Source organism: Microcebus murinus, chromosome 20, assembly GCF_040939455.1.
Source record: "Microcebus murinus isolate Inina chromosome 20, M.murinus_Inina_mat1.0, whole genome shotgun sequence".
Classification (NCBI taxonomy): Eukaryota; Metazoa; Chordata; class Mammalia; order Primates; family Cheirogaleidae; genus Microcebus; species Microcebus murinus.
The window spans coordinates 877,100-904,684 of record NC_134123.1 but is presented as its reverse complement, the minus strand read 5'-3'; the positions used below and the strand labels follow the sequence as shown (position 1 = coordinate 904,684).

General features: G+C 63.1%; 7 non-coding genes across 7 annotated transcripts; all 7 read right to left on the bottom strand.

The window, feature by feature from the left end:
* Positions 1–880: 880 nt before the first annotated feature.
* LOC142862653 (5S ribosomal RNA) lies at positions 881–999 on the bottom strand. Its single transcript, XR_012913750.1, has one exon. It is a non-coding gene; the product is annotated as a 5S ribosomal RNA (ribosomal RNA).
* A 3,797-nt stretch (positions 1,000–4,796) lies between these two features.
* On the bottom strand, positions 4,797–4,915 carry LOC142862652 (5S ribosomal RNA). Its single transcript, XR_012913749.1, has one exon. It is a non-coding gene; the product is annotated as a 5S ribosomal RNA (ribosomal RNA).
* Positions 4,916–8,719: 3,804 nt separating this feature from the next.
* On the bottom strand, positions 8,720–8,838 carry LOC142862651 (5S ribosomal RNA). The gene has a single exon (XR_012913748.1). It is a non-coding gene; the product is annotated as a 5S ribosomal RNA (ribosomal RNA).
* A 3,785-nt stretch (positions 8,839–12,623) lies between these two features.
* Positions 12,624–12,742, bottom strand: LOC142862649 (5S ribosomal RNA). The gene has a single exon (XR_012913746.1). It is a non-coding gene; the product is annotated as a 5S ribosomal RNA (ribosomal RNA).
* Positions 12,743–16,527: 3,785 nt separating this feature from the next.
* On the bottom strand, positions 16,528–16,646 carry LOC142862648 (5S ribosomal RNA). Its single transcript, XR_012913745.1, has one exon. It is a non-coding gene; the product is annotated as a 5S ribosomal RNA (ribosomal RNA).
* Positions 16,647–20,431: 3,785 nt separating this feature from the next.
* LOC142862647 (5S ribosomal RNA) lies at positions 20,432–20,550 on the bottom strand. Its single transcript, XR_012913744.1, has one exon. It is a non-coding gene; the product is annotated as a 5S ribosomal RNA (ribosomal RNA).
* A 3,786-nt stretch (positions 20,551–24,336) lies between these two features.
* Positions 24,337–24,455, bottom strand: LOC142862646 (5S ribosomal RNA). The gene has a single exon (XR_012913743.1). It is a non-coding gene; the product is annotated as a 5S ribosomal RNA (ribosomal RNA).
* Positions 24,456–27,585: the final 3,130 nt, after the last annotated feature.

Genomic DNA, 27,585 nt, shown 5'->3' with positions numbered 1-27,585 from the left:
CCGAGGCGGGCGGATTGCTCCAGGTCAGGAGTTCGAAACCAGCCTGAGCAAGAGCGAGACCCCGTCTCTACTAAAAATAGAAAGAAATTAATTGGCCAACTAATATATATAGAAAAACACAGCCGGGCGTGGTGGTGGTGCATGCCTGTAGTCCCAACTACTCGGGAGGCTGAGGCAGCAGGATTGCTTGAGCCCGGAGATTGAGGTTGCTGTGAGCTAGGCTGACGCCATGGCACTCACTCTAGCCTGGGCAGCAAAACGAGACTCTGTCTCAAAAAAAAAAAAAAAAAAGAACACAGGGGGGAGGGGGGCACGGGCAACACATGTCACCTGAATACTTGTACTCCCATCATCTGCTTGAAGAGAGAGAGAAAAGAAAATGCAATCATAGAGGTAAGAGACACTTTTTAAAAATAATGAATCCGAAGAGAAAAGTAAAAGGAGGCCTGTGGAGCAGGTCTGGGTGTGACTCCGGATCCCCCAACATCAGGTGCCACCACCAAAGATTCCTGCGTATAGCCCATAGAACCCCAAAAGCAACGGGACGAGTTCTGGTCACATACTCCCTCAAAATGACATCCTGGCCTTCTTCTGGAACTCCCTCCCCTCTCAGACTCTCAAGGTTTCCTCCAGCGTGTCGGTTCCCACAGAGCAGACCTTTGGTCTGAGACCTGACAGTCCAGATGCCACGCATGCTGCCGCGTGGCGGCGGTGTCGCGGCTTGGGACAAGAGGAGGCCCCACGGTGCGGGCTGGGGCGCCAGGCACCGCGGGCGGGCGCTGAGGGTGGGGGTGACCCCCACCCCGGGCCGCCGCCGCGCTCCCAGAAAGGGGACAGAACAAGAGGCAAAAAAAAAAAAAAAAAAAAAAAAAAAAGCAGCAGCCTGTGGCACCCGGTATTCCCAGGCGGTCTCCCATCCAAGTACTAACCAGGCCCGACCCTGCTTAGCTTCCGAGACCAGACGAGATCGGGGGCGTTCAGGGTGGTGTGGCCCTAGACGGCGGCGGAGGGCGACCCTGCCCCGCTCAAGAAGCCGAGCCTCTCTGGGCTTCCCCGCCGCCGCCTCCCGCCCCAGGCCCCGCGCCGGGCCGGGCCGGGCCGGTTGAGTTCGCCGGCCGGGTCCCGCGGGCTCCCAGGGACGGGGGTGATGGGCGGGGCGGGGCGGGGCCGGGCGGGGGGCTGTCTCTCTCTACACACACACACACACTCACACTCACTCACACTCACACAAGATGCGCCTCCACGGCTGGACTCGCCAAGGTGGAGCCCTCCCAGCCCCCCTCGTCTCCTCGCCCGGCCTCCTTCACCTACCCGCTGCCCACCCCCAGCGCGTCGCTGCCTGCCGCTGACTGCGCACGTGCGGGACGCTCGCCCTTTGACCCCAGCCAGGGGCCGCCCTCCCCCACAACCCCTTTCAGCTGCGCCCCCCCCCTCGCCCTGTGGGTGGGCTGCCGCCTATTCCCCGGGGCCAGGGCTGGGGCACAGCCAGTGTATGGGGCGTCTCTCTCTGGGGATGTGTCCCATGGGTGGGGTGGGGTGGCGTGGTTTGGGGGGCGCTGAAGAAATCAGTCCCCTCCATCTCCTACCTCTGGAAAACGCCCAAGCCCGTGGAGAACTGCCGGCACCGCTTCGTGGGGGCCGGGACCCTCCTCCGTGTCCTCCTGTGGCCCAGTCCAAGGGGCCTGGGCCTGGCCGGGGCTGCATTGGACCCCGACCACCCTGGCGTGTGGACTCGCTAAAAATCGGCCATTAGATATTGGATTCCAGCTTCCTGGAGGTCATTTCACTAATGAGTGCACCGGAAAGAGTTTCCTAATCCATCTGTGAGGGTGGCAACTGAAAGAGAATTTGAAAGCTGACAGAATAGGCGAGGGAAGGCATAGGAGATTTCCACACCCAGCAAGGAAGACTTTCCCGAAATGGAAGAAAGAAACGAGCAAACAGAGACACCGGTAGCCCGCCCGGAAAAGAGTCTGCCCCTGAGAGAAAGCACCCTGACCAGGTTCACCCGTGGGTGGGTGGCGAGCTAGCGGCATTCAGAAGAGCGAGGCCCGCAGTCTGTGCGGAAGACACCTGCGCTCGGGTGTGTGTGGCGGCGCGATTCACAAGCAGCTCTAGATGTTAAACCAAGGAGAAGCCAGGGAGTTCCCAACGCCCCAGGTGTCCTCAGCCCACGACTGGCTGCTGTGGGAATGCGAAGCCCGGCTCCTTGTCTCAGAGCGGGGTTCCCAGGAGGATCAGGCTGAAGCTGGGACTTGGCCTCAAAGTGTCCCCTCGCATGGCCACCCCCTTCCCCTTCCTGCTCCTCTACTCCTGGTGCCCCTCCATCCAGGGGCCAGACCTTAAAGAGTCACCGCAAGAGAATCCTGGTCCCAAAGGAGCCTTCTGGGGGACCGGTGCTGAGAGAGGTTGTGGGCATGGCCCGCTGGGGCTCTGCCCGACCCAGGGCTGAGAGATGCCACCTCCCAGCTCTGGGTCCCTGCAGGAAGTGTTGGCAAGCACAGGGCCGGTCCTCCAAAGGCCCAGGTGCAGGGAGCCCAGGCCAAGCAGCCTGTGGAAGAAGCCACTTGCCGTGCCACCCCGGGAACAGGACTGCAGGCCCCGGCCCTTCCCACCTCCTCCTCCTCCTCCTCCTCCTCCTCCCCCCCGCCCCCCCCCACAGGGCACAGGGCTCAGAGACACCTCAGACTCTTGCTACCCAAAGTGCAAAGGGCATCAGTTGCTCCTCCAACCCCCCCGCCCAGCAGACCACGTTGTCCAGCCAGCCCCCGGGCCTCCCTGGGGTGCCCAGCACAAAAGTGCAGACACCCACCGGACCCTCAATCTCAGTTTTCGGATGTTTTTGCCACTCTAAGGACCCGCAGGCCAGCTGGGCCTTCGGGCAGGACAGAGAGCCCCGGAATCCGACGTGGAGAGCTGCGTGTACGTCCCCATCAGGAGGCGGTCCCCACCTCCGCGGCTCTCCCCTTGCGGGGAGCGGCAGCCCAGCCGGCAGCCCCAGGGCCTCAGGGAAGGCACCAGGCTGGGCCCCCGCGGCACAGCGGGGGCACGTCCCCCCGCACTCACGCGACTTAGGGACGGCTGCTGGAGACTGCTGCGGCCACCCTGCTGCCGGGTTCCTGGAGGGCTTCCTGGAAGCAGCGTCCACACCAAGCCCTTGGAAGGCCCAGGCGACGGAGGAGCCGGTCAGGCAGGGGCCGAGGACGGTGAGAGGCCGGGCGGGCGGGAAGGAGCATGTCAGGCAGGGGCAGAGGACGGTGACAGGCCGGGCGGGGAGGAGCCGGTCAGGCGGGGGCCCAGGACAGTGACGGGCCTGGCCGGGGAGGAGTGCGTCAGGCAGGGGCAGAGGAGACGGGCTGGGTAAGGGTTAGGGTTACAGTTAGGGCACAATTCACAATCGCAAAGACGTGGAAGCGACCCGAGTGCCCATCCATCCAGGAGTGCATGAATAAAATGTGGCGCGTGGACACCGCGGAGTGCCATTCGGCTGTGAGGAGCAGCGGTGAGAGGGCGCCTCTCGTGTTCTCCTGGCCAGAGCTGGGACCCGTTCCAGTAAGCCAGGTATCCCAAGAATGGACACACGAGCACCACGTGAGCGCGCTCACCAGCAAATTGGTACGAACGGATGGACGCCTAAGTGGACAGAGAGGAATCACCTTCATCGGGTGGGTGTCGGGCGGGTGGGGGGAGGGGAGGGGCATACACATCCATTAGGCATGGGGTGGGTGCGCACCGACTGGGGGATGGGCGCACTTGAAGCTCTGACCCGAGGGGGGAGGCTTGGAGAGGGCAAGGCACCCGACCTTAACATTGGTACCCCCACAATACGCTGGAACAACATGAGAGGTATATGAATAAGAACACAGGGGGGGCCGGGCGCGGTGGCTCACGCCTGTAATCCTAGCTCTCTGGGAGGCCGAGGCGGGCGGATTGCTCCAGGTCAGGAGTTCGAAACCAGCCTGAGCAAGAGCGAGACCCCGTCTCTACTAAAAATAGAAAGAAATTAATTGGCCAACTAATATATATAGAAAAACACAGCCGGGCGTGGTGGTGGTGCATGCCTGTAGTCCCAACTACTCGGGAGGCTGAGGCAGCAGGATTGCTTGAGCCCGGAGATTGAGGTTGCTGTGAGCTAGGCTGACGCCATGGCACTCACTCTAGCCTGGGCAGCAAAACGAGACTCTGTCTCAAAAAAAAAAAAAAAAAAGAACACAGGGGGGAGGGGGGCACGGGCAACACATGTCACCTGAATACTTGTACTCCCATCATCTGCTTGAAGAGAGAGAGAAAAGAAAATGCAATCATAGAGGTAAGAGACACTTTTTAAAAATAATGAATCCGAAGAGAAAAGTAAAAGGAGGCCTGTGGAGCAGGTCTGGGTGTGACTCCGGATCCCCCAACATCAGGTGCCACCACCAAAGATTCCTGCGTGTAGCCCATAGAACCCCAAAAGCAACGGGACGAGTTCTGGTCACATACTCCCTCAAAATGACATCCTGGCCTTCTTCTGGAACTCCCTCCCCTCTCAGACTCTCAAGGTTTCCTCCAGCGTGTCGGTTCCCACAGAGCAGACCTTTGGTCTGAGACCTGACAGTCCAGATGCCACGCATGCTGCCGCGTGGCGGCGGTGTCGCGGCTTGGGACAAGAGGAGGCCCCACGGTGCGGGCTGGGGCGCCAGGCACCGCGGGCGGGCGCTGAGGGTGGGGGTGACCCCCACCCCGGGCCGCCGCCGCGCTCCCAGAAAGGGGACAGAACAAGAGGCAAAAAAAAAAAAAAAAAAAAAAAAAAAAGCAGCAGCCTGTGGCACCCGGTATTCCCAGGCGGTCTCCCATCCAAGTACTAACCAGGCCCGACCCTGCTTAGCTTCCGAGACCAGACGAGATCGGGGGCGTTCAGGGTGGTGTGGCCCTAGACGGCGGCGGAGGGCGACCCTGCCCCGCTCAAGAAGCCGAGCCTCTCTGGGCTTCCCCGCCGCCGCCTCCCGCCCCAGGCCCCGCGCCGGGCCGGGCCGGTTGAGTTCGCCGGCCGGGTCCCGCGGGCTCCCAGGGACGGGGGTGATGGGCGGGGCGGGGCGGGGCCGGGCGGGGCGGGGCGGGGGGCTGTCTCTCTCTACACACACACACACACTCACACTCACTCACACTCACACAAGATGCGCCTCCACGGCTGGACTCGCCAAGGTGGAGCCCTCCCAGCCCCCCTCGTCTCCTCGCCCGGCCTCCTTCACCTACCCGCTGCCCACCCCCAGCGCGTCGCTGCCTGCCTCTGACTGCGCACGTGCGGGACGCTCGCCCTTTGACCCCAGCCAGGGGCCGCCCTCCCCCACAACCCCTTTCAGCTGCGCCCCCCCCCCTCGCCCTGTGGGTGGGCTGCCGCCTATTCCCCGGGGCCAGGGCTGGGGCACAGCCAGTGTATGGGGCGTCTCTCTCTGGGGATGTGTCCCATGGGTGGGGTGGGGTGGCGTGGTTTGGGGGGCGCTGAAGAAATCAGTCCCCTCCATCTCCTACCTCTGGAAAACGCCCAAGCCCGTGGAGAACTGCCGGCACCGCTTCGTGGGGGCCGGGACCCTCCTCCGTGTCCTCCTGTGGCCCAGTCCAAGGGGCCTGGGCCTGGCCGGGGCTGCATTGGACCCCGACCACCCTGGCGTGTGGACTCGCTAAAAATCGGCCATTAGATATTGGATTCCAGCTTCCTGGAGGTCATTTCACTAATGAGTGCACCGGAAAGAGTTTCCTAATCCATCTGTGAGGGTGGCAACTGAAAGAGAATTTGAAAGCTGACAGAATAGGCGAGGGAAGGCATAGGAGATTTCCACACCCAGCAAGGAAGACTTTCCCGAAATGGAAGAAAGAAACGAGCAAACAGAGACACCGGTAGCCCGCCCGGAAAAGAGTCTGCCCCTGAGAGAAAGCACCCTGACCAGGTTCACCCGTGGGTGGGTGGCGAGCTAGCGGCATTCAGAAGAGCGAGGCCCGCAGTCTGTGCGGAAGACACCTGCGCTCGGGTGTGTGTGGCGGCGCGATTCACAAGCAGCTCTAGACGTTAAACCAAGGAGAAGCCAGGGAGTTCCCAACGCCCCAGGTGTCCTCAGCCCACGACTGGCTGCTGTGGGAATGCGAAGCCCGGCTCCTTGTCTCAGAGCGGGGTTCCCAGGAGGATCAGGCTGAAGCTGGGACTTGGCCTCAAAGTGTCCCCTCGCATGGCCACCCCCTTCCCCTTCCTGCTCCTCTACTCCTGGTGCCCCTCCATCCAGGGGCCAGACCTTAAAGAGTCACCGCAAGAGAATCCTGGTCCCAAAGGAGCCTTCTGGGGGACCGGTGCTGAGAGAGGTTGTGGGCATGGCCCGCTGGGGCTCTGCCCGACCCAGGGCTGAGAGATGCCACCTCCCAGCTCTGGGTCCCTGCAGGAAGTGTTGGCAAGCACAGGGCCGGTCCTCCAAAGGCCCAGGTGCAGGGAGCCCAGGCCAAGCAGCCTGTGGAAGAAGCCACTTGCCGTGCCACCCCGGGAACAGGACTGCAGGCCCCGGCCCTTCCCACCTCCTCCTCCTCCTCCTCCTCCTCCTCCCCCCCGCCCCCCCCCACAGGGCACAGGGCTCAGAGACACCTCAGACTCTTGCTACCCAAAGTGCAAAGGGCATCAGTTGCTCCTCCAACCCCCCCGCCCAGCAGACCACGTTGTCCAGCCAGCCCCCGGGCCTCCCTGGGGTGCCCAGCACAAAAGTGCAGACACCCACCGGACCCTCAATCTCAGTTTTCGGATGTTTTTGCCACTCTAAGGACCCGCAGGCCAGCTGGGCCTTCGGGCAGGACAGAGAGCCCCGGAATCCGACGTGGAGAGCTGCGTGTACGTCCCCATCAGGAGGCGGTCCCCACCTCCGCGGCTCTCCCCTTGCGGGGAGCGGCAGCCCAGCCGGCAGCCCCAGGGCCTCAGGGAAGGCACCAGGCTGGGCCCCCGCGGCACAGCGGGGGCACGTCCCCCCGCACTCACGCGACTTAGGGACGGCTGCTGGAGACTGCTGCGGCCACCCTGCTGCCGGGTTCCTGGAGGGCTTCCTGGAAGCAGCGTCCACACCAAGCCCTTGGAAGGCCCAGGCGACGGAGGAGCCGGTCAGGCAGGGGCCGAGGACGGTGAGAGGCCGGGCGGGCGGGAAGGAGCATGTCAGGCAGGGGCAGAGGACGGTGACAGGCCGGGCGGGGAGGAGCCGGTCAGGCGGGGGCCCAGGACAGTGACGGGCCTGGCCGGGGAGGAGTGCGTCAGGCAGGGGCAGAGGAGACGGGCTGGGTAAGGGTTAGGGTTACAGTTAGGGCACAATTCACAATCGCAAAGACGTGGAAGCGACCCGAGTGCCCATCCATCCAGGAGTGCATGAATAAAATGTGGCGCGTGGACACCACGGAGTGCCATTCGGCTGTGAGGAGCAGCGGTGAGAGGGCGCCTCTCGTGTTCTCCTGGCCAGAGCTGGGACCCGTTCCAGTAAGCCAGGTATCCCAAGAATGGACACACGAGCACCACGTGAGCGCGCTCACCAGCAAATTGGTACGAACGGATGGACGCCTAAGTGGACAGAGAGGAATCACCTTCATCGGGTGGGTGTCGGGCGGGTGGGGGGAGGGGAGGGGCATACACATCCATTAGGCATGGGGTGGGTGCGCACCGACTGGGGGATGGGCGCACTTGAAGCTCTGACCCGAGGGGGGAGGCTTGGAGAGGGCAAGGCACCCGACCTTAACATTGGTACCCCCACAATACGCTGGAACAACATGAGAGGTATATGAATAAGAACACAGGGGGGGCCGGGCGCGGTGGCTCACGCCTGTAATCCTAGCTCTCTGGGAGGCCGAGGCGGGCGGATTGCTCCAGGTCAGGAGTTCGAAACCAGCCTGAGCAAGAGCGAGACCCCGTCTCTACTAAAAATAGAAAGAAATTAATTGGCCAACTAATATATATAGAAAAACACAGCCGGGCGTGGTGGTGGTGCATGCCTGTAGTCCCAACTACTCGGGAGGCTGAGGCAGCAGGATTGCTTGAGCCCGGAGATTGAGGTTGCTGTGAGCTAGGCTGACGCCATGGCACTCACTCTAGCCTGGGCAGCAAAACGAGACTCTGTCTCAAAAAAAAAAAAAAAAAAAGAACACAGGGGGGAGGGGGGCACGGGCAACACATGTCACCTGAATACTTGTACTCCCATCATCTGCTTGAAGAGAGAGAGAAAAGAAAATGCAATCATAGAGGTAAGAGACACTTTTTAAAAATAATGAATCCGAAGAGAAAAGTAAAAGGAGGCCTGTGGAGCAGGTCTGGGTGTGACTCCGGATCCCCCAACATCAGGTGCCACCACCAAAGATTCCTGCGTGTAGCCCATAGAACCCCAAAAGCAACGGGACGAGTTCTGGTCACATACTCCCTCAAAATGACATCCTGGCCTTCTTCTGGAACTCCCTCCCCTCTCAGACTCTCAAGGTTTCCTCCAGCGTGTCGGTTCCCACAGAGCGGACCTTTGGTCTGAGACCTGACAGTCCAGATGCCACGCATGCTGCCGCGTGGCGGCGGTGTCGCGGCTTGGGACAAGAGGAGGCCCCACGGTGCGGGCTGGGGCGCCAGGCACCGCGGGCGGGCGCTGAGGGTGGGGGTGACCCCCACCCCGGGCCGCCGCCGCGCTCCCAGAAAGGGGACAGAACAAGAGGCAAAAAAAAAAAAAAAAAAAAAAAAAAAAGCAGCAGCCTGTGGCACCCGGTATTCCCAGGCGGTCTCCCATCCAAGTACTAACCAGGCCCGACCCTGCTTAGCTTCCGAGACCAGACGAGATCGGGGGCGTTCAGGGTGGTGTGGCCCTAGACGGCGGCGGAGGGCGCCCCTGCCCCGCTCAAGAAGCCGAGCCTCTCTGGGCTTCCCCGCCGCCGCCTCCCGCCCCAGGCCCCGCGCCGGGCCGGGCCGGTTGAGTTCGCCGGCCGGGTCCCGCGGGCTCCCAGGGACGGGGGTGATGGGCGGGGCGGGGCGGGGCCGGGCGGGGCGGGGCGGGGGGCTGTCTCTCTCTACACACACACACACACTCACACTCACTCACACTCACACAAGATGCGCCTCCACGGCTGGACTCGCCAAGGTGGAGCCCTCCCAGCCCCCCTCGTCTCCTCGCCCGGCCTCCTTCACCTACCCGCTGCCCACCCCCAGCGCGTCGCTGCCTGCCGCTGACTGCGCACGTGCGGGACGCTCGCCCTTTGACCCCAGCCAGGGGCCGCCCTCCCCCACAACCCCTTTCAGCTGCGCCCCCCCCCTCGCCCTGTGGGTGGGCTGCCGCCTATTCCCCGGGGCCAGGGCTGGGGCACAGCCAGTGTATGGGGCGTCTCTCTCTGGGGATGTGTCCCATGGGTGGGGTGGGGTGGCGTGGTTTGGGGGGCGCTGAAGAAATCAGTCCCCTCCATCTCCTACCTCTGGAAAACGCCCAAGCCCGTGGAGAACTGCCGGCACCGCTTCGTGGGGGCCGGGACCCTCCTCCGTGTCCTCCTGTGGCCCAGTCCAAGGGGCCTGGGCCTGGCCGGGGCTGCATTGGACCCCGACCACCCTGGCGTGTGGACTCGCTAAAAATCGGCCATTAGATATTGGATTCCAGCTTCCTGGAGGTCATTTCACTAATGAGTGCACCGGAAAGAGTTTCCTAATCCATCTGTGAGGGTGGCAACTGAAAGAGAATTTGAAAGCTGACAGAATAGGCGAGGGAAGGCATAGGAGATTTCCACACCCGGCAAGGAAGACTTTCCCGAAATGGAAGAAAGAAACGAGCAAACAGAGACACCGGTAGCCCGCCCGGAAAAGAGTCTGCCCCTGAGAGAAAGCACCCTGACCAGGTTCACCCGTGGGTGGGTGGCGAGCTAGCGGCATTCAGAAGAGCGAGGCCCGCAGTCTGTGCGGAAGACACCTGCGCTCGGGTGTGTGTGGCGGCGCGATTCACAAGCAGCTCTAGACGTTAAACCAAGGAGAAGCCAGGGAGTTCCCAACGCCCCAGGTGTCCTCAGCCCACGACTGGCTGCTGTGGGAATGCGAAGCCCGGCTCCTTGTCTCAGAGCGGGGTTCCCAGGAGGATCAGGCTGAAGCTGGGACTTGGCCTCAAAGTGTCCCCTCGCATGGCCACCCCCTTCCCCTTCCTGCTCCTCTACTCCTGGTGCCCCTCCATCCAGGGGCCAGACCTTAAAGAGTCACCGCAAGAGAATCCTGGTCCCAAAGGAGCCTTCTGGGGGACCGGTGCTGAGAGAGGTTGTGGGCATGGCCCGCTGGGGCTCTGCCCGACCCAGGGCTGAGAGATGCCACCTCCCAGCTCTGGGTCCCTGCAGGAAGTGTTGGCAAGCACAGGGCCGGTCCTCCAAAGGCCCAGGTGCAGGGAGCCCAGGCCAAGCAGCCTGTGGAAGAAGCCACTTGCCGTGCCACCCCGGGAACAGGACTGCAGGCCCCGGCCCTTCCCACCTCCTCCTCCTCCTCCTCCTCCTCCTCCCCCCCGCCCCCCCCCACAGGGCACAGGGCTCAGAGACACCTCAGACTCTTGCTACCCAAAGTGCAAAGGGCATCAGTTGCTCCTCCAACCCCCCCGCCCAGCAGACCACGTTGTCCAGCCAGCCCCCGGGCCTCCCTGGGGTGCCCAGCACAAAAGTGCAGACACCCACCGGACCCTCAATCTCAGTTTTCGGATGTTTTTGCCACTCTAAGGACCCGCAGGCCAGCTGGGCCTTCGGGCAGGACAGAGAGCCCCGGAATCCGACGTGGAGAGCTGCGTGTACGTCCCCATCAGGAGGCGGTCCCCACCTCCGCGGCTCTCCCCTTGCGGGGAGCGGCAGCCCAGCCGGCAGCCCCAGGGCCTCAGGGAAGGCACCAGGCTGGGCCCCCGCGGCACAGCGGGGGCACGTCCCCCCGCACTCACGCGACTTAGGGACGGCTGCTGGAGACTGCTGCGGCCACCCTGCTGCCGGGTTCCTGGAGGGCTTCCTGGAAGCAGCGTCCACACCAAGCCCTTGGAAGGCCCAGGCGACGGAGGAGCCGGTCAGGCAGGGGCCGAGGACGGTGAGAGGCCGGGCGGGCGGGAAGGAGCATGTCAGGCAGGGGCAGAGGACGGTGACAGGCCGGGCGGGGAGGAGCCGGTCAGGCGGGGGCCCAGGACAGTGACGGGCCTGGCCGGGGAGGAGTGCGTCAGGCAGGGGCAGAGGAGACGGGCTGGGTAAGGGTTAGGGTTACAGTTAGGGCACAATTCACAATCGCAAAGACGTGGAAGCGACCCGAGTGCCCATCCATCCAGGAGTGCATGAATAAAATGTGGCGCGTGGACACCACGGAGTGCCATTCGGCTGTGAGGAGCAGCGGTGAGAGGGCGCCTCTCGTGTTCTCCTGGCCAGAGCTGGGACCCGTTCCAGTAAGCCAGGTATCCCAAGAATGGACACACGAGCACCACGTGAGCGCGCTCACCAGCAAATTGGTACGAACGGATGGACGCCTAAGTGGACAGAGAGGAATCACCTTCATCGGGTGGGTGTCGGGCGGGTGGGGGGAGGGGAGGGGCATACACATCCATTAGGCATGGGGTGGGTGCGCACCGACTGGGGGATGGGCGCACTTGAAGCTCTGACCCGAGGGGGGAGGCTTGGAGAGGGCAAGGCACCCGACCTTAACATTGGTACCCCCACAATACGCTGGAACAACATGAGAGGTATATGAATAAGAACACAGGGGGGGCCGGGCGCGGTGGCTCACGCCTGTAATCCTAGCTCTCTGGGAGGCCGAGGCGGGCGGATTGCTCCAGGTCAGGAGTTCGAAACCAGCCTGAGCAAGAGCGAGACCCCGTCTCTACTAAAAATAGAAAGAAATTAATTGGCCAACTAATATATATAGAAAAACACAGCCGGGCGTGGTGGTGGTGCATGCCTGTAGTCCCAACTACTCGGGAGGCTGAGGCAGCAGGATTGCTTGAGCCCGGAGATTGAGGTTGCTGTGAGCTAGGCTGACGCCATGGCACTCACTCTAGCCTGGGCAGCAAAACGAGACTCTGTCTCAAAAAAAAAAAAAAAAAAAAGAACACAGGGGGGAGGGGGGCACGGGCAACACATGTCACCTGAATACTTGTACTCCCATCATCTGCTTGAAGAGAGAGAGAAAAGAAAATGCAATCATAGAGGTAAGAGACACTTTTTAAAAATAATGAATCCGAAGAGAAAAGTAAAAGGAGGCCTGTGGAGCAGGTCTGGGTGTGACTCCGGATCCCCCAACATCAGGTGCCACCACCAAAGATTCCTGCGTGTAGCCCATAGAACCCCAAAAGCAACGGGACGAGTTCTGGTCACATACTCCCTCAAAATGACATCCTGGCCTTCTTCTGGAACTCCCTCCCCTCTCAGACTCTCAAGGTTTCCTCCAGCGTGTCGGTTCCCACAGAGCAGACCTTTGGTCTGAGACCTGACAGTCCAGATGCCACGCATGCTGCCGCGTGGCGGCGGTGTCGCGGCTTGGGACAAGAGGAGGCCCCACGGTGCGGGCTGGGGCGCCAGGCACCGCGGGCGGGCGCTGAGGGTGGGGGTGACCCCCACCCCGGGCCGCCGCCGCGCTCCCAGAAAGGGGACAGAACAAGAGGCAAAAAAAAAGCAGCAGCCTGTGGCACCCGGTATTCCCAGGCGGTCTCCCATCCAAGTACTAACCAGGCCCGACCCTGCTTAGCTTCCGAGACCAGACGAGATCGGGGGCGTTCAGGGTGGTGTGGCCCTAGACGGCGGCGGAGGGCGCCCCTGCCCCGCTCAAGAAGCCGAGCCTCTCTGGGCTTCCCCGCCGCCGCCTCCCGCCCCAGGCCCCGCGCCGGGCCGGGCCGGTTGAGTTCGCCGGCCGGGTCCCGCGGGCTCCCAGGGACGGGGGTGATGGGCGGGGCGGGGCGGGGCCGGGCGGGGCGGGGCGGGGGGCTGTCTCTCTCTACACACACACACACACTCACACTCACTCACACTCACACAAGATGCGCCTCCACGGCTGGACTCGCCAAGGTGGAGCCCTCCCAGCCCCCCTCGTCTCCTCGCCCGGCCTCCTTCACCTACCCGCTGCCCACCCCCAGCGCGTCGCTGCCTGCCGCTGACTGCGCACGTGCGGGACGCTCGCCCTTTGACCCCAGCCAGGGGCCGCCCTCCCCCACAACCCCTTTCAGCTGCGCCCCCCCCCTCGCCCTGTGGGTGGGCTGCCGCCTATTCCCCGGGGCCAGGGCTGGGGCACAGCCAGTGTATGGGGCGTCTCTCTCTGGGGATGTGTCCCATGGGTGGGGTGGGGTGGCGTGGTTTGGGGGGCGCTGAAGAAATCAGTCCCCTCCATCTCCTACCTCTGGAAAACGCCCAAGCCCGTGGAGAACTGCCGGCACCGCTTCGTGGGGGCCGGGACCCTCCTCCGTGTCCTCCTGTGGCCCAGTCCAAGGGGCCTGGGCCTGGCCGGGGCTGCATTGGACCCCGACCACCCTGGCGTGTGGACTCGCTAAAAATCGGCCATTAGATATTGGATTCCAGCTTCCTGGAGGTCATTTCACTAATGAGTGCACCGGAAAGAGTTTCCTAATCCATCTGTGAGGGTGGCAACTGAAAGAGAATTTGAAAGCTGACAGAATAGGCGAGGGAAGGCATAGGAGATTTCCACACCCAGCAAGGAAGACTTTCCCGAAATGGAAGAAAGAAACGAGCAAACAGAGACACCGGTAGCCCGCCCGGAAAAGAGTCTGCCCCTGAGAGAAAGCACCCTGACCAGGTTCACCCGTGGGTGGGTGGCGAGCTAGCGGCATTCAGAAGAGCGAGGCCCGCAGTCTGTGCGGAAGACACCTGCGCTCGGGTGTGTGTGGCGGCGCGATTCACAAGCAGCTCTAGACGTTAAACCAAGGAGAAGCCAGGGAGTTCCCAACGCCCCAGGTGTCCTCAGCCCACGACTGGCTGCTGTGGGAATGCGAAGCCCGGCTCCTTGTCTCAGAGCGGGGTTCCCAGGAGGATCAGGCTGAAGCTGGGACTTGGCCTCAAAGTGTCCCCTCGCATGGCCACCCCCTTCCCCTTCCTGCTCCTCTACTCCTGGTGCCCCTCCATCCAGGGGCCAGACCTTAAAGAGTCACCGCAAGAGAATCCTGGTCCCAAAGGAGCCTTCTGGGGGACCGGTGCTGAGAGAGGTTGTGGGCATGGCCCGCTGGGGCTCTGCCCGACCCAGGGCTGAGAGATGCCACCTCCCAGCTCTGGGTCCCTGCAGGAAGTGTTGGCAAGCACAGGGCCGGTCCTCCAAAGGCCCAGGTGCAGGGAGCCCAGGCCAAGCAGCCTGTGGAAGAAGCCACTTGCCGTGCCACCCCGGGAACAGGACTGCAGGCCCCGGCCCTTCCCACCTCCTCCTCCTCCTCCTCCTCCTCCTCCCCCCCGCCCCCCCCCACAGGGCACAGGGCTCAGAGACACCTCAGACTCTTGCTACCCAAAGTGCAAAGGGCATCAGTTGCTCCTCCAACCCCCCCGCCCAGCAGACCACGTTGTCCAGCCAGCCCCCGGGCCTCCCTGGGGTGCCCAGCACAAAAGTGCAGACACCCACCGGACCCTCAATCTCAGTTTTCGGATGTTTTTGCCACTCTAAGGACCCGCAGGCCAGCTGGGCCTTCGGGCAGGACAGAGAGCCCCGGAATCCGACGTGGAGAGCTGCGTGTACGTCCCCATCAGGAGGCGGTCCCCACCTCCGCGGCTCTCCCCTTGCGGGGAGCGGCAGCCCAGCCGGCAGCCCCAGGGCCTCAGGGAAGGCACCAGGCTGGGCCCCCGCGGCACAGCGGGGGCACGTCCCCCCGCACTCACGCGACTTAGGGACGGCTGCTGGAGACTGCTGCGGCCACCCTGCTGCCGGGTTCCTGGAGGGCTTCCTGGAAGCAGCGTCCACACCAAGCCCTTGGAAGGCCCAGGCGACGGAGGAGCCGGTCAGGCAGGGGCCGAGGACGGTGAGAGGCCGGGCGGGCGGGAAGGAGCATGTCAGGCAGGGGCAGAGGACGGTGACAGGCCGGGCGGGGAGGAGCCGGTCAGGCGGGGGCCCAGGACAGTGACGGGCCTGGCCGGGGAGGAGTGCGTCAGGCAGGGGCAGAGGAGACGGGCTGGGTAAGGGTTAGGGTTACAGTTAGGGCACAATTCACAATCGCAAAGACGTGGAAGCGACCCGAGTGCCCATCCATCCAGGAGTGCATGAATAAAATGTGGCGCGTGGACACCACGGAGTGCCATTCGGCTGTGAGGAGCAGCGGTGAGAGGGCGCCTCTCGTGTTCTCCTGGCCAGAGCTGGGACCCGTTCCAGTAAGCCAGGTATCCCAAGAATGGACACACGAGCACCACGTGAGCGCGCTCACCAGCAAATTGGTACGAACGGATGGACGCCTAAGTGGACAGAGAGGAATCACCTTCATCGGGTGGGTGTCGGGCGGGTGGGGGGAGGGGAGGGGCATACACATCCATTAGGCATGGGGTGGGTGCGCACCGACTGGGGGATGGGCGCACTTGAAGCTCTGACCCGAGGGGGGAGGCTTGGAGAGGGCAAGGCACCCGACCTTAACATTGGTACCCCCACAATACGCTGGAACAACATGAGAGGTATATGAATAAGAACACAGGGGGGGCCGGGCGCGGTGGCTCACGCCTGTAATCCTAGCTCTCTGGGAGGCCGAGGCGGGCGGATTGCTCCAGGTCAGGAGTTCGAAACCAGCCTGAGCAAGAGCGAGACCCCGTCTCTACTAAAAATAGAAAGAAATTAATTGGCCAACTAATATATATAGAAAAACACAGCCGGGCGTGGTGGTGGTGCATGCCTGTAGTCCCAACTACTCGGGAGGCTGAGGCAGCAGGATTGCTTGAGCCCGGAGATTGAGGTTGCTGTGAGCTAGGCTGACGCCATGGCACTCACTCTAGCCTGGGCAGCAAAACGAGACTCTGTCTCAAAAAAAAAAAAAAAAAAAAGAACACAGGGGGGAGGGGGGCACGGGCAACACATGTCACCTGAATACTTGTACTCCCATCATCTGCTTGAAGAGAGAGAGAAAAGAAAATGCAATCATAGAGGTAAGAGACACTTTTTAAAAATAATGAATCCGAAGAGAAAAGTAAAAGGAGGCCTGTGGAGCAGGTCTGGGTGTGACTCCGGATCCCCCAACATCAGGTGCCACCACCAAAGATTCCTGCGTGTAGCCCATAGAACCCCAAAAGCAACGGGACGAGTTCTGGTCACATACTCCCTCAAAATGACATCCTGGCCTTCTTCTGGAACTCCCTCCCCTCTCAGACTCTCAAGGTTTCCTCCAGCGTGTCGGTTCCCACAGAGCGGACCTTTGGTCTGAGACCTGACAGTCCAGATGCCACGCATGCTGCCGCGTGGCGGCGGTGTCGCGGCTTGGGACAAGAGGAGGCCCCACGGTGCGGGCTGGGGCGCCAGGCACCGCGGGCGGGCGCTGAGGGTGGGGGTGACCCCCACCCCGGGCCGCCGCCGCGCTCCCAGAAAGGGGACAGAACAAGAGGCAAAAAAAAAGCAGCAGCCTGTGGCACCCGGTATTCCCAGGCGGTCTCCCATCCAAGTACTAACCAGGCCCGACCCTGCTTAGCTTCCGAGACCAGACGAGATCGGGGGCGTTCAGGGTGGTGTGGCCCTAGACGGCGGCGGAGGGCGCCCCTGCCCCGCTCAAGAAGCCGAGCCTCTCTGGGCTTCCCCGCCGCCGCCTCCCGCCCCAGGCCCCGCGCCGGGCCGGGCCGGTTGAGTTCGCCGGCCGGGTCCCGCGGGCTCCCAGGGACGGGGGTGATGGGCGGGGCGGGGCGGGGCCGGGCGGGGCGGGGCGGGGGGCTGTCTCTCTCTACACACACACACACACTCACACTCACTCACACTCACACAAGATGCGCCTCCACGGCTGGACTCGCCAAGGTGGAGCCCTCCCAGCCCCCCTCGTCTCCTCGCCCGGCCTCCTTCACCTACCCGCTGCCCACCCCCAGCGCGTCGCTGCCTGCCGCTGACTGCGCACGTGCGGGACGCTCGCCCTTTGACCCCAGCCAGGGGCCGCCCTCCCCCACAACCCCTTTCAGCTGCGCCCCCCCCCCTCGCCCTGTGGGTGGGCTGCCGCCTATTCCCCGGGGCCAGGGCTGGGGCACAGCCAGTGTATGGGGCGTCTCTCTCTGGGGATGTGTCCCATGGGTGGGGTGGGGTGGCGTGGTTTGGGGGGCGCTGAAGAAATCAGTCCCCTCCATCTCCTACCTCTGGAAAACGCCCAAGCCCGTGGAGAACTGCCGGCACCGCTTCGTGGGGGCCGGGACCCTCCTCCGTGTCCTCCTGTGGCCCAGTCCAAGGGGCCTGGGCCTGGCCGGGGCTGCATTGGACCCCGACCACCCTGGTGTGTGGACTCGCTAAAAATCGGCCATTAGATATTGGATTCCAGCTTCCTGGAGGTCATTTCACTAATGAGTGCACCGGAAAGAGTTTCCTAATCCATCTGTGAGGGTGGCAACTGAAAGAGAATTTGAAAGCTGACAGAATAGGCGAGGGAAGGCATAGGAGATTTCCACACCCAGCAAGGAAGACTTTCCCGAAATGGAAGAAAGAAACGAGCAAACAGAGACACCGGTAGCCCGCCCGGAAAAGAGTCTGCCCCTGAGAGAAAGCACCCTGACCAGGTTCACCCGTGGGTGGGTGGCGAGCTAGCGGCATTCAGAAGAGCGAGGCCCGCAGTCTGTGCGGAAGACACCTGCGCTCGGGTGTGTGTGGCGGCGCGATTCACAAGCAGCTCTAGACGTTAAACCAAGGAGAAGCCAGGGAGTTCCCAACGCCCCAGGTGTCCTCAGCCCACGACTGGCTGCTGTGGGAATGCGAAGCCCGGCTCCTTGTCTCAGAGCGGGGTTCCCAGGAGGATCAGGCTGAAGCTGGGACTTGGCCTCAAAGTGTCCCCTCGCATGGCCACCCCCTTCCCCTTCCTGCTCCTCTACTCCTGGTGCCCCTCCATCCAGGGGCCAGACCTTAAAGAGTCACCGCAAGAGAATCCTGGTCCCAAAGGAGCCTTCTGGGGGACCGGTGCTGAGAGAGGTTGTGGGCATGGCCCGCTGGGGCTCTGCCCGACCCAGGGCTGAGAGATGCCACCTCCCAGCTCTGGGTCCCTGCAGGAAGTGTTGGCAAGCACAGGGCCGGTCCTCCAAAGGCCCAGGTGCAGGGAGCCCAGGCCAAGCAGCCTGTGGAAGAAGCCACTTGCCGTGCCACCCCGGGAACAGGACTGCAGGCCCCGGCCCTTCCCACCTCCTCCTCCTCCTCCTCCTCCTCCTCCCCCCCGCCCCCCCCCACAGGGCACAGGGCTCAGAGACACCTCAGACTCTTGCTACCCAAAGTGCAAAGGGCATCAGTTGCTCCTCCAACCCCCCCGCCCAGCAGACCACGTTGTCCAGCCAGCCCCCGGGCCTCCCTGGGGTGCCCAGCACAAAAGTGCAGACACCCACCGGACCCTCAATCTCAGTTTTCGGATGTTTTTGCCACTCTAAGGACCCGCAGGCCAGCTGGGCCTTCGGGCAGGACAGAGAGCCCCGGAATCCGACGTGGAGAGCTGCGTGTACGTCCCCATCAGGAGGCGGTCCCCACCTCCGCGGCTCTCCCCTTGCGGGGAGCGGCAGCCCAGCCGGCAGCCCCAGGGCCTCAGGGAAGGCACCAGGCTGGGCCCCCGCGGCACAGCGGGGGCACGTCCCCCCGCACTCACGCGACTTAGGGACGGCTGCTGGAGACTGCTGCGGCCACCCTGCTGCCGGGTTCCTGGAGGGCTTCCTGGAAGCAGCGTCCACACCAAGCCCTTGGAAGGCCCAGGCGACGGAGGAGCCGGTCAGGCAGGGGCCGAGGACGGTGAGAGGCCGGGCGGGCGGGAAGGAGCATGTCAGGCAGGGGCAGAGGACGGTGACAGGCCGGGCGGGGAGGAGCCGGTCAGGCGGGGGCCCAGGACAGTGACGGGCCTGGCCGGGGAGGAGTGCGTCAGGCAGGGGCAGAGGAGACGGGCTGGGTAAGGGTTAGGGTTACAGTTAGGGCACAATTCACAATCGCAAAGACGTGGAAGCGACCCGAGTGCCCATCCATCCAGGAGTGCATGAATAAAATGTGGCGCGTGGACACCACGGAGTGCCATTCGGCTGTGAGGAGCAGCGGTGAGAGGGCGCCTCTCGTGTTCTCCTGGCCAGAGCTGGGACCCGTTCCAGTAAGCCAGGTATCCCAAGAATGGACACACGAGCACCACGTGAGCGCGCTCACCAGCAAATTGGTACGAACGGATGGACGCCTAAGTGGACAGAGAGGAATCACCTTCATCGGGTGGGTGTCGGGCGGGTGGGGGGAGGGGAGGGGCATACACATCCATTAGGCATGGGGTGGGTGCGCACCGACTGGGGGATGGGCGCACTTGAAGCTCTGACCCGAGGGGGGAGGCTTGGAGAGGGCAAGGCACCCGACCTTAACATTGGTACCCCCACAATACGCTGGAACAACATGAGAGGTATATGAATAAGAACACAGGGGGGGCCGGGCGCGGTGGCTCACGCCTGTAATCCTAGCTCTCTGGGAGGCCGAGGCGGGCGGATTGCTCCAGGTCAGGAGTTCGAAACCAGCCTGAGCAAGAGCGAGACCCCGTCTCTACTAAAAATAGAAAGAAATTAATTGGCCAACTAATATATATAGAAAAACACAGCCGGGCGTGGTGGTGGTGCATGCCTGTAGTCCCAACTACTCGGGAGGCTGAGGCAGCAGGATTGCTTGAGCCCGGAGATTGAGGTTGCTGTGAGCTAGGCTGACGCCATGGCACTCACTCTAGCCTGGGCAGCAAAACGAGACTCTGTCTCAAAAAAAAAAAAAAAAAAAGAACACAGGGGGGAGGGGGGCACGGGCAACACATGTCACCTGAATACTTGTACTCCCATCATCTGCTTGAAGAGAGAGAGAAAAGAAAATGCAATCATAGAGGTAAGAGACACTTTTTAAAAATAATGAATCCGAAGAGAAAAGTAAAAGGAGGCCTGTGGAGCAGGTCTGGGTGTGACTCCGGATCCCCCAACATCAGGTGCCACCACCAAAGATTCCTGCGTGTAGCCCATAGAACCCCAAAAGCAACGGGACGAGTTCTGGTCACATACTCCCTCAAAATGACATCCTGGCCTTCTTCTGGAACTCCCTCCCCTCTCAGACTCTCAAGGTTTCCTCCAGCGTGTCGGTTCCCACAGAGCGGACCTTTGGTCTGAGACCTGACAGTCCAGATGCCACGCATGCTGCCGCGTGGCGGCGGTGTCGCGGCTTGGGACAAGAGGAGGCCCCACGGTGCGGGCTGGGGCGCCAGGCACCGCGGGCGGGCGCTGAGGGTGGGGGTGACCCCCACCCCGGGCCGCCGCCGCGCTCCCAGAAAGGGGACAGAACAAGAGGCAAAAAAAAAGCAGCAGCCTGTGGCACCCGGTATTCCCAGGCGGTCTCCCATCCAAGTACTAACCAGGCCCGACCCTGCTTAGCTTCCGAGACCAGACGAGATCGGGGGCGTTCAGGGTGGTGTGGCCCTAGACGGCGGCGGAGGGCGCCCCTGCCCCGCTCAAGAAGCCGAGCCTCTCTGGGCTTCCCCGCCGCCGCCTCCCGCCCCAGGCCCCGCGCCGGGCCGGGCCGGTTGAGTTCGCCGGCCGGGTCCCGCGGGCTCCCAGGGACGGGGGTGATGGGCGGGGCGGGGCGGGGCCGGGCGGGGCGGGGCGGGGGGCTGTCTCTCTCTACACACACACACACACTCACACTCACTCACACTCACACAAGATGCGCCTCCACGGCTGGACTCGCCAAGGTGGAGCCCTCCCAGCCCCCCTCGTCTCCTCGCCCGGCCTCCTTCACCTACCCGCTGCCCACCCCCAGCGCGTCGCTGCCTGCCGCTGACTGCGCACGTGCGGGACGCTCGCCCTTTGACCCCAGCCAGGGTCCGCCCTCCCCCACAACCCCTTTCAGCTGCGCCCCCCCCCCTCGCCCTGTGGGTGGGCTGCCGCCTATTCCCCGGGGCCAGGGCTGGGGCACAGCCAGTGTATGGGGCGTCTCTCTCTGGGGATGTGTCCCATGGGTGGGGTGGGGTGGCGTGGTTTGGGGGGCGCTGAAGAAATCAGTCCCCTCCATCTCCTACCTCTGGAAAACGCCCAAGCCCGTGGAGAACTGCCGGCACCGCTTCGTGGGGGCCGGGACCCTCCTCCGTGTCCTCCTGTGGCCCAGTCCAAGGGGCCTGGGCCTGGCCGGGGCTGCATTGGACCCCGACCACCCTGGTGTGTGGACTCGCTAAAAATCGGCCATTAGATATTGGATTCCAGCTTCCTGGAGGTCATTTCACTAATGAGTGCACCGGAAAGAGTTTCCTAATCCATCTGTGAGGGTGGCAACTGAAAGAGAATTTGAAAGCTGACAGAATAGGCGAGGGAAGGCATAGGAGATTTCCACACCCGGCAAGGAAGACTTTCCCGAAATGGAAGAAAGAAACGAGCAAACAGAGACACCGGTAGCCCGCCCGGAAAAGAGTCTGCCCCTGAGAGAAAGCACCCTGACCAGGTTCACCCGTGGGTGGGTGGCGAGCTAGCGGCATTCAGAAGAGCGAGGCCCGCAGTCTGTGCGGAAGACACCTGCGCTCGGGTGTGTGTGGCGGCGCGATTCACAAGCAGCTCTAGACGTTAAACCAAGGAGAAGCCAGGGAGTTCCCAACGCCCCAGGTGTCCTCAGCCCACGACTGGCTGCTGTGGGAATGCGAAGCCCGGCTCCTTGTCTCAGAGCGGGGTTCCCAGGAGGATCAGGCTGAAGCTGGGACTTGGCCTCAAAGTGTCCCCTCGCATGGCCACCCCCTTCCCCTTCCTGCTCCTCTACTCCTGGTGCCCCTCCATCCAGGGGCCAGACCTTAAAGAGTCACCGCAAGAGAATCCTGGTCCCAAAGGAGCCTTCTGGGGGACCGGTGCTGAGAGAGGTTGTGGGCATGGCCCGCTGGGGCTCTGCCCGACCCAGGGCTGAGAGATGCCACCTCCCAGCTCTGGGTCCCTGCAGGAAGTGTTGGCAAGCACAGGGCCGGTCCTCCAAAGGCCCAGGTGCAGGGAGCCCAGGCCAAGCAGCCTGTGGAAGAAGCCACTTGCCGTGCCACCCCGGGAACAGGACTGCAGGCCCCGGCCCTTCCCACCTCCTCCTCCTCCTCCTCCTCCTCCTCCCCCCCGCCCCCCCCCACAGGGCACAGGGCTCAGAGACACCTCAGACTCTTGCTACCCAAAGTGCAAAGGGCATCAGTTGCTCCTCCAACCCCCCCGCCCAGCAGACCACGTTGTCCAGCCAGCCCCCGGGCCTCCCTGGGGTGCCCAGCACAAAAGTGCAGACACCCACCGGACCCTCAATCTCAGTTTTCGGATGTTTTTGCCACTCTAAGGACCCGCAGGCCAGCTGGGCCTTCGGGCAGGACAGAGAGCCCCGGAATCCGACGTGGAGAGCTGCGTGTACGTCCCCATCAGGAGGCGGTCCCCACCTCCGCGGCTCTCCCCTTGCGGGGAGCGGCAGCCCAGCCGGCAGCCCCAGGGCCTCAGGGAAGGCACCAGGCTGGGCCCCCGCGGCACAGCGGGGGCACGTCCCCCCGCACTCACGCGACTTAGGGACGGCTGCTGGAGACTGCTGCGGCCACCCTGCTGCCGGGTTCCTGGAGGGCTTCCTGGAAGCAGCGTCCACACCAAGCCCTTGGAAGGCCCAGGCGACGGAGGAGCCGGTCAGGCAGGGGCCGAGGACGGTGAGAGGCCGGGCGGGCGGGAAGGAGCATGTCAGGCAGGGGCAGAGGACGGTGACAGGCCGGGCGGGGAGGAGCCGGTCAGGCGGGGGCCCAGGACAGTGACGGGCCTGGCCGGGGAGGAGTGCGTCAGGCAGGGGCAGAGGAGACGGGCTGGGTAAGGGTTAGGGTTACAGTTAGGGCACAATTCACAATCGCAAAGACGTGGAAGCGACCCGAGTGCCCATCCATCCAGGAGTGCATGAATAAAATGTGGCGCGTGGACACCACGGAGTGCCATTCGGCTGTGAGGAGCAGCGGTGAGAGGGCGCCTCTCGTGTTCTCCTGGCCAGAGCTGGGACCCGTTCCAGTAAGCCAGGTATCCCAAGAATGGACACACGAGCACCACGTGAGCGCGCTCACCAGCAAATTGGTACGAACGGATGGACGCCTAAGTGGACAGAGAGGAATCACCTTCATCGGGTGGGTGTCGGGCGGGTGGGGGGAGGGGAGGGGCATACACATCCATTAGGCATGGGGTGGGTGCGCACCGACTGGGGGATGGGCGCACTTGAAGCTCTGACCCGAGGGGGGAGGCTTGGAGAGGGCAAGGCACCCGACCTTAACATTGGTACCCCCACAATACGCTGGAACAACATGAGAGGTATATGAATAAGAACACAGGGGGGGCCGGGCGCGGTGGCTCACGCCTGTAATCCTAGCTCTCTGGGAGGCCGAGGCGGGCGGATTGCTCCAGGTCAGGAGTTCGAAACCAGCCTGAGCAAGAGCGAGACCCCGTCTCTACTAAAAATAGAAAGAAATTAATTGGCCAACTAATATATATAGAAAAACACAGCCGGGCGTGGTGGTGGTGCATGCCTGTAGTCCCAACTACTCGGGAGGCTGAGGCAGCAGGATTGCTTGAGCCCGGAGATTGAGGTTGCTGTGAGCTAGGCTGACGCCATGGCACTCACTCTAGCCTGGGCAGCAAAACGAGACTCTGTCTCAAAAAAAAAAAAAAAAAAAAGAACACAGGGGGGAGGGGGGCACGGGCAACACATGTCACCTGAATACTTGTACTCCCATCATCTGCTTGAAGAGAGAGAGAAAAGAAAATGCAATCATAGAGGTAAGAGACACTTTTTAAAAATAATGAATCCGAAGAGAAAAGTAAAAGGAGGCCTGTGGAGCAGGTCTGGGTGTGACTCCGGATCCCCCAACATCAGGTGCCACCACCAAAGATTCCTGCGTGTAGCCCATAGAACCCCAAAAGCAACGGGACGAGTTCTGGTCACATACTCCCTCAAAATGACATCCTGGCCTTCTTCTGGAACTCCCTCCCCTCTCAGACTCTCAAGGTTTCCTCCAGCGTGTCGGTTCCCACAGAGCGGACCTTTGGTCTGAGACCTGACAGTCCAGATGCCACGCATGCTGCCGCGTGGCGGCGGTGTCGCGGCTTGGGACAAGAGGAGGCCCCACGGTGCGGGCTGGGGCGCCAGGCACCGCGGGCGGGCGCTGAGGGTGGGGGTGACCCCCACCCCGGGCCGCCGCCGCGCTCCCAGAAAGGGGACAGAACAAGAGGCAAAAAAAAAGCAGCAGCCTGTGGCACCCGGTATTCCCAGGCGGTCTCCCATCCAAGTACTAACCAGGCCCGACCCTGCTTAGCTTCCGAGACCAGACGAGATCGGGGGCGTTCAGGGTGGTGTGGCCCTAGACGGCGGCGGAGGGCGCCCCTGCCCCGCTCAAGAAGCCGAGCCTCTCTGGGCTTCCCCGCCGCCGCCTCCCGCCCCAGGCCCCGCGCCGGGCCGGGCCGGTTGAGTTCGCCGGCCGGGTCCCGCGGGCTCCCAGGGACGGGGGTGATGGGCGGGGCGGGGCGGGGCCGGGCGGGGCGGGGCGGGGGGCTGTCTCTCTCTACACACACACACACACTCACACTCACTCACACTCACACAAGATGCGCCTCCACGGCTGGACTCGCCAAGGTGGAGCCCTCCCAGCCCCCCTCGTCTCCTCGCCCGGCCTCCTTCACCTACCCGCTGCCCACCCCCAGCGCGTCGCTGCCTGCCGCTGACTGCGCACGTGCGGGACGCTCGCCCTTTGACCCCAGCCAGGGGCCGCCCTCCCCCACAACCCCTTTCAGCTGCGCCCCCCCCCCTCGCCCTGTGGGTGGGCTGCCGCCTATTCCCCGGGGCCAGGGCTGGGGCACAGCCAGTGTATGGGGCGTCTCTCTCTGGGGATGTGTCCCATGGGTGGGGTGGGGTGGCGTGGTTTGGGGGGCGCTGAAGAAATCAGTCCCCTCCATCTCCTACCTCTGGAAAACGCCCAAGCCCGTGGAGAACTGCCGGCACCGCTTCGTGGGGGCCGGGACCCTCCTCCGTGTCCTCCTGTGGCCCAGTCCAAGGGGCCTGGGCCTGGCCGGGGCTGCATTGGACCCCGACCACCCTGGCGTGTGGACTCGCTAAAAATCGGCCATTAGATATTGGATTCCAGCTTCCTGGAGGTCATTTCACTAATGAGTGCACCGGAAAGAGTTTCCTAATCCATCTGTGAGGGTGGCAACTGAAAGAGAATTTGAAAGCTGACAGAATAGGCGAGGGAAGGCATAGGAGATTTCCACACCCGGCAAGGAAGACTTTCCCGAAATGGAAGAAAGAAACGAGCAAACAGAGACACCGGTAGCCCGCCCGGAAAAGAGTCTGCCCCTGAGAGAAAGCACCCTGACCAGGTTCACCCGTGGGTGGGTGGCGAGCTAGCGGCATTCAGAAGAGCGAGGCCCGCAGTCTGTGCGGAAGACACCTGCGCTCGGGTGTGTGTGGCGGCGCGATTCACAAGCAGCTCTAGACGTTAAACCAAGGAGAAGCCAGGGAGTTCCCAACGCCCCAGGTGTCCTCAGCCCACGACTGGCTGCTGTGGGAATGCGAAGCCCGGCTCCTTGTCTCAGAGCGGGGTTCCCAGGAGGATCAGGCTGAAGCTGGGACTTGGCCTCAAAGTGTCCCCTCGCATGGCCACCCCCTTCCCCTTCCTGCTCCTCTACTCCTGGTGCCCCTCCATCCAGGGGCCAGACCTTAAAGAGTCACCGCAAGAGAATCCTGGTCCCAAAGGAGCCTTCTGGGGGACCGGTGCTGAGAGAGGTTGTGGGCATGGCCCGCTGGGGCTCTGCCCGACCCAGGGCTGAGAGATGCCACCTCCCAGCTCTGGGTCCCTGCAGGAAGTGTTGGCAAGCACAGGGCCGGTCCTCCAAAGGCCCAGGTGCAGGGAGCCCAGGCCAAGCAGCCTGTGGAAGAAGCCACTTGCCGTGCCACCCCGGGAACAGGACTGCAGGCCCCGGCCCTTCCCACCTCCTCCTCCTCCTCCTCCTCCTCCTCCCCCCCGCCCCCCCCCACAGGGCACAGGGCTCAGAGACACCTCAGACTCTTGCTACCCAAAGTGCAAAGGGCATCAGTTGCTCCTCCAACCCCCCCGCCCAGCAGACCACGTTGTCCAGCCAGCCCCCGGGCCTCCCTGGGGTGCCCAGCACAAAAGTGCAGACACCCACCGGACCCTCAATCTCAGTTTTCGGATGTTTTTGCCACTCTAAGGACCCGCAGGCCAGCTGGGCCTTCGGGCAGGACAGAGAGCCCCGGAATCCGACGTGGAGAGCTGCGTGTACGTCCCCATCAGGAGGCGGTCCCCACCTCCGCGGCTCTCCCCTTGCGGGGAGCGGCAGCCCAGCCGGCAGCCCCAGGGCCTCAGGGAAGGCACCAGGCTGGGCCCCCGCGGCACAGCGGGGGCACGTCCCCCCGCACTCACGCGACTTAGGGACGGCTGCTGGAGACTGCTGCGGCCACCCTGCTGCCGGGTTCCTGGAGGGCTTCCTGGAAGCAGCGTCCACACCAAGCCCTTGGAAGGCCCAGGCGACGGAGGAGCCGGTCAGGCAGGGGCCGAGGACGGTGAGAGGCCGGGCGGGCGGGAAGGAGCATGTCAGGCAGGGGCAGAGGACGGTGACAGGCCGGGCGGGGAGGAGCCGGTCAGGCGGGGGCCCAGGACAGTGACGGGCCTGGCCGGGGAGGAGTGCGTCAGGCAGGGGCAGAGGAGACGGGCTGGGTAAGGGTTAGGGTTACAGTTAGGGCACAATTCACAATCGCAAAGACGTGGAAGCGACCCGAGTGCCCATCCATCCAGGAGTGCATGAATAAAATGTGGCGCGTGGACACCACGGAGTGCCATTCGGCTGTGAGGAGCAGCGGTGAGAGGGCGCCTCTCGTGTTCTCCTGGCCAGAGCTGGGACCCGTTCCAGTAAGCCAGGTATCCCAAGAATGGACACACGAGCACCACGTGAGCGCGCTCACCAGCAAATTGGTACGAACGGATGGACGCCTAAGTGGACAGAGAGGAATCACCTTCATCGGGTGGGTGTCGGGCGGGTGGGGGGAGGGGAGGGGCATACACATCCATTAGGCATGGGGTGGGTGCGCACCGACTGGGGGATGGGCGCACTTGAAGCTCTGACCCGAGGGGGGAGGCTTGGAGAGGGCAAGGCACCCGACCTTAACATTGGTACCCCCACAATACGCTGGAACAACATGAGAGGTATATGAATAAGAACACAGGGGGGGCCGGGCGCGGTGGCTCACGCCTGTAATCCTAGCTCTCTGGGAGGCCGAGGCGGGCGGATTGCTCCAGGTCAGGAGTTCGAAACCAGCCTGAGCAAGAGCGAGACCCCGTCTCTACTAAAAATAGAAAGAAATTAATTGGCCAACTAATATATATAGAAAAACACAGCCGGGCGTGGTGGTGGTGCATGCCTGTAGTCCCAACTACTCGGGAGGCTGAGGCAGCAGGATTGCTTGAGCCCGGAGATTGAGGT